The sequence below is a fragment of the Ranitomeya variabilis genome, chromosome 6 (assembly GCF_051348905.1).
Source record: "Ranitomeya variabilis isolate aRanVar5 chromosome 6, aRanVar5.hap1, whole genome shotgun sequence".
Taxonomy (NCBI): Eukaryota; Metazoa; Chordata; class Amphibia; order Anura; family Dendrobatidae; genus Ranitomeya; species Ranitomeya variabilis.
This window is the reverse complement of record NC_135237.1, coordinates 128,146,330-128,162,042: the sequence shown is the minus strand read 5'-3', so window position 1 is coordinate 128,162,042 and position 15,713 is coordinate 128,146,330.

The following is a 15,713-nucleotide window of genomic DNA, read 5'->3' as shown; positions in this document are numbered from 1 at the left end:
CGGAAGGCACAACCGGTACCTCATACCTGCGCAATAATGACCGATGAAAAACGTTATGAATAGAAAAGGATGCAGGGAGGTCCAAACGGAAGGAAACAGGGTTGAGAATCTCCAATATCTTATACGGGCCGATAAACCGAGGCTTAAACTTAGGAGAAGAGACCCTCATAGGGACAAAACGAGAAGACAACCACACCAAATCCCCAACAGAAAGCCGAGGACCAACACGACGGTGGCGGTTGGCAAAAAGCTGAGTCTTCTCCTGGGACAACCTCAAATTGTCCACCACCTGCCCCCAGATCTGATGCAATCTCTCCACCAGAGCATCCACTCCAGGACAATCCGAAGATTCCACCTGACCAGAGGAAAATCGAGGATGAAACCCCGAATTACAGAAAAACGGGGACACCAAAGTGGCAGAGCTGGCCCGATTATTGAGAGCGAACTCCGCCAATGGCAAAAAAGCAACCCAATCATCCTGGTCAGCAGACACAAAACACCTCAGATATGTCTCCAGGGTCTGATTAATCCGCTCGGTCTGGCCATTCGTCTGAGGATGGAAAGCGGACGAAAAAGATAAATCTATGCCCATCCTAGCACAGAATGCCCGCCAAAATCTAGACACGAATTGGGTCCCTCTGTCAGAAACGATATTCTCAGGAATACCATGCAAACGAACAACATTTTGAAAAAACAGAGGAACCAACTCGGAAGAAGAAGGTAACTTGGGCAGAGGAACCAAATGGACCATCTTAGAAAAACGGTCACACACCACCCAGATGACAGACATCTTCTGAGAAACAGGCAGATCTGAAATAAAATCCATCGAGATGTGCGTCCAAGGCCTCTTAGGAATAGGCAAGGGCAACAATAATCCACTAGCCCGAGAACAACAAGGCTTGGCCCGAGCACAAACGTCACAAGACTGCACAAAGCCTCGCACATCTCGTGACAGGGAAGGCCACCAGAAGGACCTTGCCACCAAATCCCTGGTACCAAAAATGCCAGGATGACCTTCCAACGCAGAAGAATGAACCTCAGAGATGACTCTACTGGTCCAATCATCAGGAACAAACAGTTTATCAGGTGGGCAACGATCAGGTCTCTCCGCCTGAAACTCCTGCAAGGCCCGCCGCAGGTCTGGAGAAACGGCTGACAATACCACTCCATCCTTAAGGATACCTGTGGGCTCAGAGTTACCAGGCGAGTCAGGCTCAAAACTCCTAGAAAGGGCATCCGCCTTAACATTCTTAGAACCCGGTAGGTATGACACCACAAAATTAAACCGAGAGAAAAATAATGACCAGCGCGCCTGTCTAGGATTCAGGCGCCTGGCGGTCTCAAGATAAATCAAATTTTTGTGGTCAGTCAATACCACCACCTGATGTCTGGCCCCCTCGAGCCAATGGCGCCACTCCTCAAAAGCCCACTTCATGGCCAAAAGCTCCCGATTCCCAACATCATAATTCCGCTCAGCGGGCGAAAATTTACGGGAAAAGAAGGCACAAGGCCTCATCACGGAGCAGTCAGAACTTTTCTGCGACAACACTGCCCCAGCTCCGATCTCAGAAGCGTCGACCTCAACCTGAAAAGGTAGAGCAACATCAGGCTGACGCAACACAGGGGCAGAGGAAAAACGGCGCTTAAGCTCCCGAAAGGCCTCCACAGCATCAGGGGACCAATCAGCAACATCAACACCCTTCTTAGTCAAATCGGTCAATGGCTTAGCAATATCCGAAAAACCAGCAATAAATCGACGATAAAAGTTAGCAAAGCCCAAAAATTTCTGAAGACTCTTAAGAGAAGAGGGCTGCGTCCAATCACAAATAGCTTGAACCTTGACAGGATCCATTTCAATGGAAGAGGGGGAAAAAATATATCCCAAAAAGGAAATCCTCTGTACCCCAAAAACACACTTAGAACCCTTCACACACAAAGAATTAGACCGCAAAACCTGAAAAACCCTCCTGACTTGCTGGACATGAGAGTCCCAGTCATCCGAAAAAATCAGAATATCATCCAGATACACAATCATAAATTTATCCAAATAATCGCGAAAAATATCATGCATAAAGGACTGGAAAACTGACGGAGCATTAGAAAGACCAAAAGGCATCACTAAATACTCAAAGTGGCCCTCGGGCGTATTAAATGCGGTTTTCCACTCATCCCCCTGCCTGATTCGCACCAAATTATACGCCCCACGAAGGTCAATCTTAGAGAACCACTTGGCCCCCTTTATGCGAGCAAACAAATCAGTCAGCAACGGCAATGGGTATTGATATTTAACAGTGATTTTATTCAAAAGCCGATAATCAATACATGGTCTCAAAGAGCCGTCTTTTTTTGACACAAAGAAAAAACCGGCTCCTAAGGGAGATGACGATGGACGAATATGTCCCTTTTCCAAGGACTCCTTTATATATTCTCGCATAGCAGCATGTTCAGGCACAGACAGATTAAATAAACGACCCTTTGGGTATTTACTACCCGGGATTAAATCTATGGCACAATCGCACTCTCGGTGCGGAGGTAACGAACCAAGCTTGGATTCTTCAAAGACGTCACGATAGTCAGACAGGAACTCAGGAATTTCAGAGGGAATGGATGATGAAATGGAAACCACAGGTACATCCCCATGAGCCCCCTTACATCCCCAGCTCAACACAGACATAGCTCTCCAGTCGAGGACTGGGTTGTGAGATTGCAGCCAAGGCAATCCTAGCACCAAATCATCATGTAGATTATACAGCACCAGAAAGCGAATAATCTCCTGGTGATCCGGATTAATACGCATAGTTACTTGTGTCCAGTATTGTGGTTTATTATTAGCCAATGGGGTGGAGTCAATCCCCTTCAGAGGAATAGAAGTCTCCAAAGGCTCTAAATCATACCCACAGCGTTTGGCAAAGGACCAATCCATAAGACTCAAAGCGGCGCCAGAGTCGACATAGGCGTCCGTGGTAATAGATGACAAAGAGCAAATCAGGGTCACAGATAGAATAAATTTAGACGGTAAGGTGCAAATGGAAACAGATTTACCAAGCTTTTTAGTGCGCTTAGAGCATGCTGATATAACATGAGTAGAATCACCACAATAGAAACACAACCCATTTTTCCGTCTAAAATTCTGCCGCTCGCTTCGGGACAGAATTCTATCACACTGCATACTCTCTGGCGACTTCTCAGTGGACACCGCCAGATGGTGCACTGGTTTGCGCTCCCGCAAACGCCTATCGATCTGAATAGCCATTGTCATGGACTCATTCAGACCCGCAGGCACAGGGAACCCCACCATAACATCCTTAATGGCATCAGAGAGACCCTCTCTGAAAGTCGCCGCCAGGGCGCACTCATTCCACTGAGTAAGCACAGACCATTTACGGAATCTTTGGCAGTAAATTTCCGCTTCATCTTGCCCCTGAGATAGGGACATCAAAGTTTTTTCTGCCTGAAGCTCCAAATGAGGTTCGTCATAAAGCAACCCCAAGGCCAGAAAAAACGCATCCACATTGAGCAACGCAGGATCCCCTGGTGTCAATGAAAAAGCCCAGTCTTGAGGGTCGCCCCGGAGCAAGGAAATCACAATCCTGACCTGCTGTGCAGGGTCTCCGGCAGAGCGAAATTTCAGAGACAAAAATAATTTGCAATTATTTCGAAAATTCTGAAACCCGGATCTATTCCCCGAGAAAAATTCCGGCAAAGGAATTCTCGGCTCAGATACAGGTGCATGACAAACAAAATCTTGCAAATTTTGTACCTTCGTGGCGAGATTATTCAAACCTGCAGTTACACTCTGAAGATCCATTACAAACAGGTGGACACAGAGCCATTCAAGGGTTAAGAGGAGGTAAGAAGCAGCTAGACAGCAATTAAGGGCTAGGCAGCCAAACTCTGAGGGAAAAAAAAAAAAAAAATTTCCCTTCAACACTTCTTTTTCTCCTACTTCAGCCCAAACAATTAACACTTTGCGGGCCGGTCAAACTGTCATGATCTCAATGGCAAGAGAACATAGCATAAGCATATATAGGAACTAGCTCTTGGAAGATGGGAACTGAGCTGACCATGAACTAAACCTAACGCACAACTAGCAGTGGCCGGGTAGCATGCCTACGTTGATTCTAGATGCCCAGCCCAGCCGGAGGACTAAATAAAGCTAGCAGAGGAAAATATTAGTCCTAGCTCACCTCTAGAGAAATACCCCGAAAGGAGACAGAGGCCCCCCACATGTATTGGCGGTGAGTTGAGATGAAATAACAAACGTAGTATGAAAATAGGTTTAGCAAATTTGAGGTCCACTTACTACATAGCAGAAGACAGAAAGGACACTTTCATGGTCAGCTGAAAACCCTATCAAAAAACACCATCCAGAAATTACTTTAAAACTCTGGCATTAACTCATAACACCAGAGTGGCAATTCCCGTTCACAAGAGCTTTCCAGACACAGTAACGAAACTACAGCTGTGAACTGGAACAAAATGCAAAAACAAACATGGACAAGAGTCCAACTTATCTAGTAGTTGTCTAGGAGCAGGAACAAGCACAGAGAGGCTTCTGATAACATTGTTGACCGGCAAGCAACTAACAGAGCAGCAAGGTTATATAGCGACTCCCACATCTTGATGGGAACAGGTGAACAGAGAAGATGAAGACACCAGTTCAATTCCACCAGTAGCCACCGGGGGGAGCCCAGAATCCAAATTCACAACACCAAACCTTTGGAATCTCCGGTCCAGGCACCCGAGTCACATGAGGCCATGGAGGTGCTACGAGCGGGACCTAAGTCCCGGACTGCTCGTGCACTTAGGGTCTGTCATGTTTGCCGGCAGTCAGGACATCTTGCCACCAGATGTCCTCAGGTCGGGGAAACGTCAGCGTCTAGTGGTAGTAGGTGGAGGTTCACTAGACACGGCGACATTTGCCTCCAAACTGTCCTTTAAGGGGACAATTACCATTGGCCCATCCATTCATTCGGTAGAGCTTTGCGTGGATTCCAGGGCGGAGGGCAATTTTATGTCTTCTGCCTTCGCCCAACGACACGCAACACCTCTGGTGATGCTCGCCCAACCAGTGACCGTACGAGTGGTGAATGGGTCGACACTGCCCTCACAGATTACACACCAGACCATACCATTTACTCTATCAATGTCGCCATCTCATCAGGAGATATCTCTGCTCGTCATTCCTGAGGGAATTGATGAGGTCCTCTTAGGGATACCTTGGCTACGGTACCACTCTCCTCATATTGAGTGGTCCACAGGCAGGATTTTGGGATGGAGTGAATCTTGTGGGGGTAGATGTCAGAGGGAATGCGTTCAGGTTGCTACTACAGAGGTACCCGCAGATCTCTCCTCTCTCCCCAAGCAATATTGGCCCTATGCGGACGTGTTCTCCAAAAAGGCTGCGGAGACTCTTCCGCCTCACCGCCCCTATGACTGTCCTATTGACCTCTTGCCTGGTGCTGAGCCTCCCCGGGGTCGAGTCTACCCATTGTCTCTCCCAGAGACGGAGGCAATGTCTCAGTACATCCAGGAGAATCTGGCAAGGGGATTCATTAGGAAGTCTGTGTCACCTGCAGGGGCTGGTTTCTTCTTCGTGCAGAAGAACGGAGAATTACGTCCATGCATAGATTACAGGGGTCTTAACGCCATCACCATTAAGAACAAGTACCCTCTGCCCCTGATATCTGAGCTTTTTGACAGGCTTCGGGGAGCAAGAGTGTTTACTAAATTAGATCTGCGGGGTGCTTACAACCTGATTCGCATCCGTGAGGGGGACGAATGGAAGACGGCTTTTAACACCAGGGATGGGCACTATGAATATCTGGTGATGCCCTTTGGGCTTTGTAATGCCCCCGCCGTTTTCCAAGACTTTGTAAACGATATCTACCGGGATATGCTCTCCACCTCGATTGTAGTCTACCTGGATGATATTCTCATCTACTCTCCAGATATAGACTCCCACCGGAGAGATGTGTGCAAAGTCTTCAACCTCCTACGGGCAAATTCCCTCTATGCCAAGTTGGAGAAGTGTGTGTTTGAGCAGGAGTTTTGCCTTTCCTGGGCTATGTCATCTCGGCCCAAGGATTGGCTATGGATCCTGCTAAGCTACAGGCTGTGATGGACTGGCAAGAACCCCATTCTCTCAAAGTGGTGCAGCGCTTTATGGGGTTCATTAATTACTATCGCCAGTTCATTCCCCACTTCTCAACTTTGGTAGCTCCTTTGGTTGCCCTCACCAAAAAGGGAGCAAATCCCAAGTTGTGGTCAGAAGAGGTCTCCAAGGCCTTCCTCTCTATTAAGTCCCACTTTGCTAGTGCTCCCATTCTACATCGCCCCGATGTAGATAAACCTTTCATAATGGAGGTGGATGCCTCGTCTGTCGGTGCTGGAGCAGACCTATTCCAAAAGGATGCTCAAGGTCGGAAGCATCCCTGCTTCTTTTTCTCTAAGACCTTCACACCGGCAGAGAGGAATTATTCCATCGGGGACAGGGAGTTGCTAGCTATGAAGTTGGCCTTCTCGGTGTGGAGACATCTCTTGGAGGGGGCTCGTTTTCCCTTCCAAGTTTTCACCGACCACAAGAACTTGGTCTATATTCAGACTGCCCAGCGGCTAAATTCTCGCCAGGCCAGATGGTCCATGTTCTTCTCCCGGTTCCATATCACCCTCCATTTTCTCTCCGGGGAGAAGAACATTCGCGCCAATGCTCTCTCCCGCTCCGTAGTGTCATCAGCGGAGGAGGAGGAACCTCGGCTTATTGTCCCATCTGAGAGTCTGAGGACCGTGGCTCCGGTTTCGCTAGAGTCTGCGCCCCCGGGTAAGACTTTCGTGCCAGCAAATTTGCGACCGGAGGTTCTCTCTTGGGCTCACTCGTCCAGGGTGGGTGGACACTTTGGGACCAAAAGGACATCTGAGCTTCTGGCGAGGACGTACTGGTGGACGCATATGGCCCGTGACGTCGGAGACTATATTCGGGCGCGTGTCTCCTGCGCCAAAAATAAGTCTCCTCGACAACGGCCAGGTGGCTTACTTTATCCCATGCCGGTGGCAGACAGGCCCTGGGAGATGGTCGGGATGGACTTTGTGGTGGGCTTACCCAAGTCCCGTGGCTGCACCATTATTTGGGTGATCACTGACCATTTTTCCAAAATGGTGCATTTGGTGCCTCTTCCACGGCTACCTTCTGCACGGGCTCTGGCAGTGTTGTTTATTAAACATGTCTTTCGCCTACACGGTATGCCGGACAAAATTGTCAGTGACCGGGGTCCCCAGTTTGCGTCTCGGTTCTGGAGAGAGCTTTGTCATCTACTCAGCATTGAGTTGAATCTCTCTTCAGCATATCATCCCGAGACGAATGGGTTGGTAGAGAGGGCCAACCAGACTCTGGTCACATATCTGCGACATTTTGTTTCTGCTAGGCAGGATGACTGGGCATCCTTGCTACCGTGGGCGGAGTTTGCGATTAACAACGCCGTAGCCGACTCCACTGGTCAGACTCCATTCCTTCTTAATTACGGTCAGCATCCGTGGGTTCCTGTGCCTATGCCCGTGTCTTCTACCGACTCCAGGGTGGCAGACTGGGTTGTGGAGGCACGGGACATTTGGGACCGCACTCAGGATGCCATCCGGGCCTCCAAGGAGAGAATGAGGTCCTCCGCCGATGCACAGCGGCGCCTCGCTCCGATCTTTGCTCCTGGCGACTTAGTGTGGCTCTCCGCCCGTAACATCAGGCTGCGAGTTGAGTCCACTAAGTTTGCACCTCGCTACTTGGGTCCCTTCAAGGTCCTTGAACAGGTTAACCCTGTGGTCACCCGTCTGGCCCTTCCTCCACGCCTGGGTATCACTGACACCTTTCATGTGTCCCTCTTAAAGCCCGTATACATGTCCCAGTTTTCTGAGTCATCTGCCGGGACATCGGGTTCATCTTCGGATGATTACGAGGTGAACGCTATCTTGGGGTGCAAGGTGGTACGTGGCAACAAATTTTATTTGGTGGATTGGAGGGGTTATGGTCCAGAGGACAGGTCCTGGGAGCCAGTTGAGCACATTCAGGCTCCGCAGCTCATTGCTGCCTTTGAGCGTAGCGAGGTCCAAGGAGGGGGGGGCCAATGTTAGGGGTTGAGTTCCCACCTCTGCACAGGGGGAATCTTGGGCCATCTCCGCTGCGGTCTCCCATTCTTCTCCTGCCGCAGTGGAGCCTGCTCAGCGGAGATGTTGGTCCCAGCGTCTTGCTCGGTCCCACTCTGTACAAAGAGTTACTGCTGCTTTTCCTGCTTCTGCCATTGAAGTCAGTGCTGGGCAGCGGCGAGCAGACGCTTCTGGGACTGTCCTGCTTTTCTCATTCTGAGCATGCCCTGAGTAAGATCTCTTAGTGGGGATCGAGGGTCACATGGTCAGATACTGCAGCTAAGTCCATTGGTCCTTTCAGGAAGGTCCTGTAGGTGCTAGGACTAAGTCCTGCTCTGCACACACTGAGCATGCCCAGGGCAAGATCTCTCAGTGGAGATCTAGAGTCACATGCTCAGGTATGGCAGTCTCTCATTGGTCCTTCTAGGAAGGTCTTTTATTTGCTGCAGCTATATAAGGCTCGCATGGCCGCACGGCCATGCGCTAGTATCAAATCTGTTATGTGCATGCGCCAGTGTGGTCACATTTATGTGTGTTCAGGGACTCAGCTGAAATAAGCCCCTAGAATTCCGGCACCTCTGGCGAGGAGATTGTGTGCGTGGATTTAGGGCCCCGGCTGAAATAAGCCCCTAGAATAGCGGCTCCTCTGGTGAGGAGATTGTATGTTTGCGTGACAACAGACTGTCTTCAGCTCAGCAGTTAGCTGTGAACTCCTGTGGGGTTAACAGGGCACAGCGTCTTGTTTCCGTGCGACTCTGTGAAGTAACAGAGTTCGCTTAAACCGCCATAGAGTGCCGTCATTTGCTAGCAGCAGGTTCCTCCTGCACGGTGGACCCCGGGCTGCGAACGCACCGATAAAAACATCTATATTTAATCAGTGCGTTCCGCTAGCCCTAACATAATACTAGCGCCAGGGTCTGGCTAGCAATGGCGGACAAACAGAAATCTTTGCAGTACATCCAGCAGCTGGAGGGTAGGTTGGCGGCTCTCGAGTGCACAACCTCAGCTGTGGATGTTACCGCAGTAGCTGTTCAGGCTGCTAGCGTGGCTGCAGCAGCTTTGTCCGCTGCCACTCCTGTTCCGACCCTGTCTCGCCTCCCGCTGCCAGAAAAATTCTCTGGTGATGGCAAATCATGTAGGGGTTTCGTGAGCTAGTGCTCTATACACCTCGAGCTCCTGGCTGCACGTTTCCCTACAGAGCGGGCAAAGGTGGGATTCATTACGTCTCTCCTGTCGGACAGGGCGTTGAAGTGGGCTATGCCGCTGTGGGAGCGTGGCGATCATGTGGTGCAGAGTGCTCCGCTGTTTCTGAGCACTCTGAAACAGGTCTTTTTAGGACCTCGAGTCACCCATGACACGGCGCTCCAACTGTTGGCATTGACTCAGGGCTCGTCCTTAGTCAGCCATTTTGCCGTCCACTTCCGCACCTTAGCATCTGAGCTGGAGTGGTCGGATAAAGCCTTCATCCCTATATTTTGGAGGGGGCTGGCTGACCATGTTAAGGACGCTCTGGCCACTAGGGAGATTCCCGCCACACTGGAGGAGTTAATAGCTGTATCTACTCGTATTGACCTCCGTTTTAACGAGTGTAGGTTAGAGCGAGCCCAGTGTAGGCAGAGGTTTCGGCTGGCTCCCACCTTCGCCAAACCTTTGGAATCTCCGGTCCAGGCACCCGAGTCACATGAGGCCATGGAGGTGCTACGAGCGGGACCTAAGTCCCGGACTGCTCGTGCACTTAGGGTCTGTCATGTTTGCCGGCAGTCAGGACATCTTGCCACCAGATGTCCTCAGCGGTCGGGGAAACGTCAGCGTCTAGTGGTAGTAGGTGGAGGTTCACTAGACATGGTGACGTTTGCCTCCAAACTGTCCTTTAAGGGGACAATTACCATTGGCCCATCTACTGATTCGGTAGAGCTTTGCGTGGATTCCGGGGCGGAGGGCAATTTTATGTCTTCTGCCTTCGCCCAACGACACGCAATACCTCTGGTGATGCTTGCCCAACCAGTGACCGTACGAGTGGTGAATGGGTCGACACTGCCCTCACAGACTACACACCAGACCATACCATTTACTCTATCAATGTCGCCATCTCATCAGGAGATAATATCTCTGCTCGTCATTCCTGAGGGAATTGATGAGGTCCTCTTAGGGATACCTTGGCTACGGTACCACTCTCCTCATATTGAGTGGTCCACAGGCAGGATTTTGGGATGGAGTGAATCTTGTGGGGGTAGATGTCAGAGGGAATGCGTTCAGGTTGCTACTACAGAGGTACCCGCAGATCTCTCCTCTCTCCCCAAGCAATATTGGCTCTATGCGGACGTGTTCTCCAAAAAGGCTGCGGAGACTCTTCCGCCTCACCGCCCCTATGACTGTCCTATTGACCTCTTGCCTGGTGCTGAGCCTCCCCGGGGTCGAGTCTACCCATTGTCTCTCCCAGAGACGGAGGCAATGTCTCAGTACATCCAGGAGAATCTGGCAAGGGGATTCATTAGGAAGTCTGTCACCTGCAGGGGGGCTGGTTTCCTCTTCGTGCAGAAGAAGAACGGAGAATTACGTCCATGCATAGATTACAGGGGTCTTAACGCCATCACCGTTAAGAACAAGTACCCTCTGCCCCTGATATCTGAGCTTTTTGACAGGCTTCGGGGAGGAAGAGTGTTTACTAAATTAGATCTGCGGGGTGCTTACAACCTGTTTCGCATCCGTGAGGGGGACGAATGGAAGACGGCTTTTAACACCAGGAATGGGCACTATGAATATCTGGTGATGTCCTTTGGACTTTGTAATGCCCCCGCCGTTTTCCAAGACTTTGTAAACGATATCTTCCGGGATATGCTCTCCACCTCGGTTGTAGTCTACCAGCTAAGTCCATTGGTCCTTTCAGGAAGGTCCTGTAGGTGCTAGGACTAAGTCCTGCTCTGCACACACTGAGCATGCCCAGGGCAAGATCTCTCAGTGGAGATCTAGAGTCACATGCTCAGGTATGGCAGTCTCTCATTGGTCCTTCTAGGAAGGTCTTTTATTTGCTGCAGCTATATAAGGCTCGCATGGCCGCACGGCCATGCGCTAGTATCAAATCTGTTATGTGCATGCGCCAGTGTGGTCACATTTATGTGTGTTCAGGGACTCGGCTGAAATAAGTCCCTAGAATGCCAGCACCTCCGGCGAGGAGATTGTGTGCGTGGATTTAGGGCCCCGGCTGAAATAAGCCCCTAGAATACCGGCTCCTCCGGTGAGGAGATTGTATGTTTGTGTGACCACAGACTGCCTTCAGCTCGGCAGTTAGCTGTGAACTCCTGTGGGGTTAACAGGGCACAGCGTCTTGTTTCCGTGCGACTCTGTGAAGTAACAGAGTTCGCTTAAACCGCCATATCGTGCCGTCATTTGCTAGCAGCAGGTTCCTCCTGCACGGTGGACCCCGGGCTGCGAACGCACCAATAAAAACATCTATATTTAATCAGTGCGTTCCGCTAGCCCTAACACAAAGCGTATGGGGGCCATACATACAGCTTTCCTGAAGGGAAGGTTAGAGGTGCTGACTAGTGATGAGCGAGTGTACTCTTTGTTCGATATTTCCCGAGCACGCTCGGGTGTCCTCCGAGTATTTTTTAGTGCTCGGAGATTTAGTTTTCTTCGCCGCAGCTAAATGATTTACAGGTACTAGCCAGCATAAGTACATGTGGGGGTTGCCTGGTTGCTAGGGAATCCCCACATGTACTTATGCTGGCTAACAGATGTAAATCATTGAGCTGTGGCGAAGAAAACGAAATCTCCAAGCACTAAAAAATACTCGGTCACCCGTGCGTGCTCGAGAAATCTCGAGCAACGAGTACACTCGCTCATCACTAGTGTTGACCCTACTTTTTATGGGAATAACCTAGTGACAGGTTCGCTATAAAGGGGCCGTTAGGTTAAAATAAGTTATTTTAAGTTTTTGGATTTGAACATCTTTATTGAAAATAATGCCCTATACACGAAATGCTATCATAAAGAGGTAGACTGTAATAGCTACATTCAGATGGATAGCTGTCATCTTCCTGCTTGGCTCCGTAATATTCCAAAAAGCCAGTTTATACGGATTAGGCGGAATTGTACGAGAGATGGTGATTTTGATGTCGAATCCAATATTTTACAGAAACAGTTTTTAGAAAATAGAATTATTCTTACAGTTAATTCGGTTTCTAGGAACCTTCCACGACGGCATATGGAGGTTGTCTCTTTGCCCTAATGGGGAACAGGAAACACAGAGAGGTTAAAAGGACCTCCCACTTGCCAGTGACTTACAACTGAGACCATAGCACTGGTTTACCTTCAGAATCCCAGAACTAATCCAGGAATATGTATCGGGTGGGAAATTAGTGCCGTCGTGGAAGGTTCCTAGAAACCGAATTAACGGTAAGAATAATTCTATTTTCTCTAGTCACCTTCCACGACGGCATATGGAGGAATACCAACTAATTTGGCACTAGGGAGGGACAACGGCCTGGAGTACTTTACGGCCGAAGGCTAAGTCCTTATTGGACAATACATCTAATCTGTAATGCTTAGAGAAGGTATGGAGTAAAGACCACGTTGCTGCCCTGCAAATCTGCTCCGGAGATGCGCCTGCTCTTTCTGCCCAGGAAACTGATGTAGATCAGGTTGTGTGGGCCTTGATCCCTACTGGAGGCAATTTGTTTTGAGCGAGGTAGGCTTCCGTTATAGCTTTCTTGATCCATGTAGCGATGGTACTTTTGGCTACTTTTTTCCCTTTGTTTTGTCCTGAGAGGTGGACAAAGAGGTTATGATCAATTCTGAGAGCACGGGTCTGGTCCAAGTACTGTAAAAGAATACGCTGGACTTCTAAAGTGCTAAATCTTCTTTCTTCCAAGTTTGCTGGATTGTGGCAAAAGGTCGGTAGGAAAATCTCTTGGGAACGATGAAAGTCAGAGATAACCTTCGGAAGAAAAGAAGGATCAAGACGAAGCACAATTGAATCATCTCTTACTACAAGATAAGGTTCTCGTATAGACAAGGCCTGTAATTCACCAATCCTTCTAGCCGAAGTAATGGCTACCAAAAACACAGTTTTGTAGGCCAGATTTTGTGGAGAACAGGAAGATAGTGGTTCAAAGGGTGGACCTGTCAGACCTTGGAGCACCACATTGAGATCCCATGGGGGAACTATGACTTGTTTTCTAGGATTCATTCTAGTTGCTGATGTCATAAACCTTTTAATCCAGCGATGACCAGCTAGATCTTGGTCAAAAACAGAGCTAAGTGCAGAGACCTGGACCTTGAGGGTACTGGGCCTAAGACCTATTTCCAAGCCTTTTTGTAAAAAATCCAATATGATGGGTATATTAGGCTTGAGAGGGTCTGGAAGGTTAGGCAGACAGAAAGATGAAAACTTTTTCCAGATTTTATTGTAGATGGCGTTGGTTACTGGTTTTCTCGATTTTTGGAGAGTAGCTATGACAGGGATCGATAACCCTTTAGCTTTTAGTACCTGGGCTTCAGCAACCACGCCGCCAAGCTCCACTTCTGAGGGTCTGAGTGGAGAATGGGACCCTGAGAGAGAAGGTTGTGCTTTATTGGTAACATTACCGGTCCATCCACTTGTAGTTACATAGTTACATAGTTATTAAGGTTGAAGGAAGACTTTAAGTCCATCTAGTTCAACCCATAGCCTAGCATGCCCTGACATGTTGATCCAGGGGAAGGCAAAAAAAACCCATGTGGTAAGAGTAAGCTCCATCATGGGGAAAAAAATTCCTTCCCAACCCCACATACGGCAATCAGACTAGTTCCCTGGATCAACGCCTTATCAAGGAATCTAATATATATGTAGTTGGATGATCAAGTTGAACCAACTTCTTTTGGGCCACAATGGAGCTATCAGAATAGTCGGAGTCTTTTCTATTCGTATCTTCCGTAGAACCTTGGCAAGAATTGGGATTGGCGGAAACGCGTAAGCTAGGTGAAAATGCCAGTCTTGAATCAAGGCATCTAGCCCCCTGGGATTGCCTCTTGGGTTCAAGGAAAAAAACGTTTCGACTTTTGCGTTCTGGTGAGAGGCAAAGAGGTCGACGTCTGGATGACCCCACTTGTGTACCAACATGTTGAATGTTTGAAGATCCAGGCTCCATTCGCCAGGATGAATATCCTGGCGACTTAGGTAGTCCGCCTGAATATTTGTAGTACCCTTCAGGTGGATTGCCGTCAGGGACAGTAAGTGTTTTTCGGCCCAAGAAAAGATTCGAGCGGAGATCTTTTTTAGACTGAGGATCCTTGTACTGCCCTGGTGCCTGATGTGAGCCACCGTGGTCATGTTGTCCGAATATATCTGAACATGTTGTCCAGAAATCTGACGACTTGCCGCTAACAGGGTCTCTTCCACAGCTTTGAGCTCTCTGAAGTTTGACGATTTCTCGGTGATCGACTGGTTCCAGAGACCTTGATAGGGGACATGGTTTATTATGGCTCCCCAGCCCCTCTTGCTGGCATCTGTTTTGATTGTGGTCAGAGGAGACTGAATCCAGCATACACCTTTCAGGAAGTTTCTGGAATTCATCCACCATGTCAAGGAAGCTTTTACTCTGCCCGGTGTGTGGATCCTCTTGGTAAGAGTGCCAGGTCGACCATCCCAATTGCCTAGAATGTGGGCTTGGAGGGTCCTTGAGTGAGCTTGAGCCCAAGCCACCGATTGTATGCAGGCTGTCATGGAGCCCAACAGCGACATTCCCTCTCGCAGAGTAGGAGATCTCATCTCTTTGAATTTCCTGATTTTTGTTACTAAAGGAAGTCTGTGATCGTCTGGGAGAAAGGACATCTGTTTTGCTGAGTCCAGAATCACTCCCAGAAATCTCCTGGTTTTTGAAGGTTGAAGCTGGGATTTCCCTAGATTTGGAATCCAACCTAGGGATCTCAATATCTCTAGGGTGGTCGAGACGTGGGATATCAGGGTTACCTCGGTGGAAGCTACTATCAGAAGATCGTCCAGATAGGGCACTATGCAAACACCTTGTTTCCGGATAAATGACACTACTTCTGCCATTACCTTGGAGAACACCCTCGGTGCCGAGGAAATGCCGAAGGGAAGGACTCCAAACTGATAGTGCTCCACCCGATGACTCCCCTGTATCGCAAACCTGAGATATTTCTTGTGTCTCGGATGAATAGGAATGTGGAAATATGCATCCTTTAGGTCGATGGTTGCCATAAAGGAGTGATGTTCTATCAGAGGGATCGCAGATCTTACGGACTCCATCTTGAACTTGCGATATTTCACATGCTGATTCAGACCCTTCAAGTTTATAATAATACGGACGTCCCCTGAAGGTTTGGGAACCAGGAAAAGTCGGGAATAATGTCCCTTTCCCCATTCCGATTGTGGAATTGGGGAGATCACTTTTGATCTCATAAGATCTTTGAGACCCAAGGACAACAGACTGCGATCTCTTGATGTTGAAAGGGTAGTAATCTTTTGACCCTGAGGGGGGGAGAAATTAACTCGATTAAAAGGCCCTCCTTGATGACGTTGAGAACCCAGTGGGAACTGGTGATATTTTCCCACTGACCCACATATTTCGAGAGTCTTC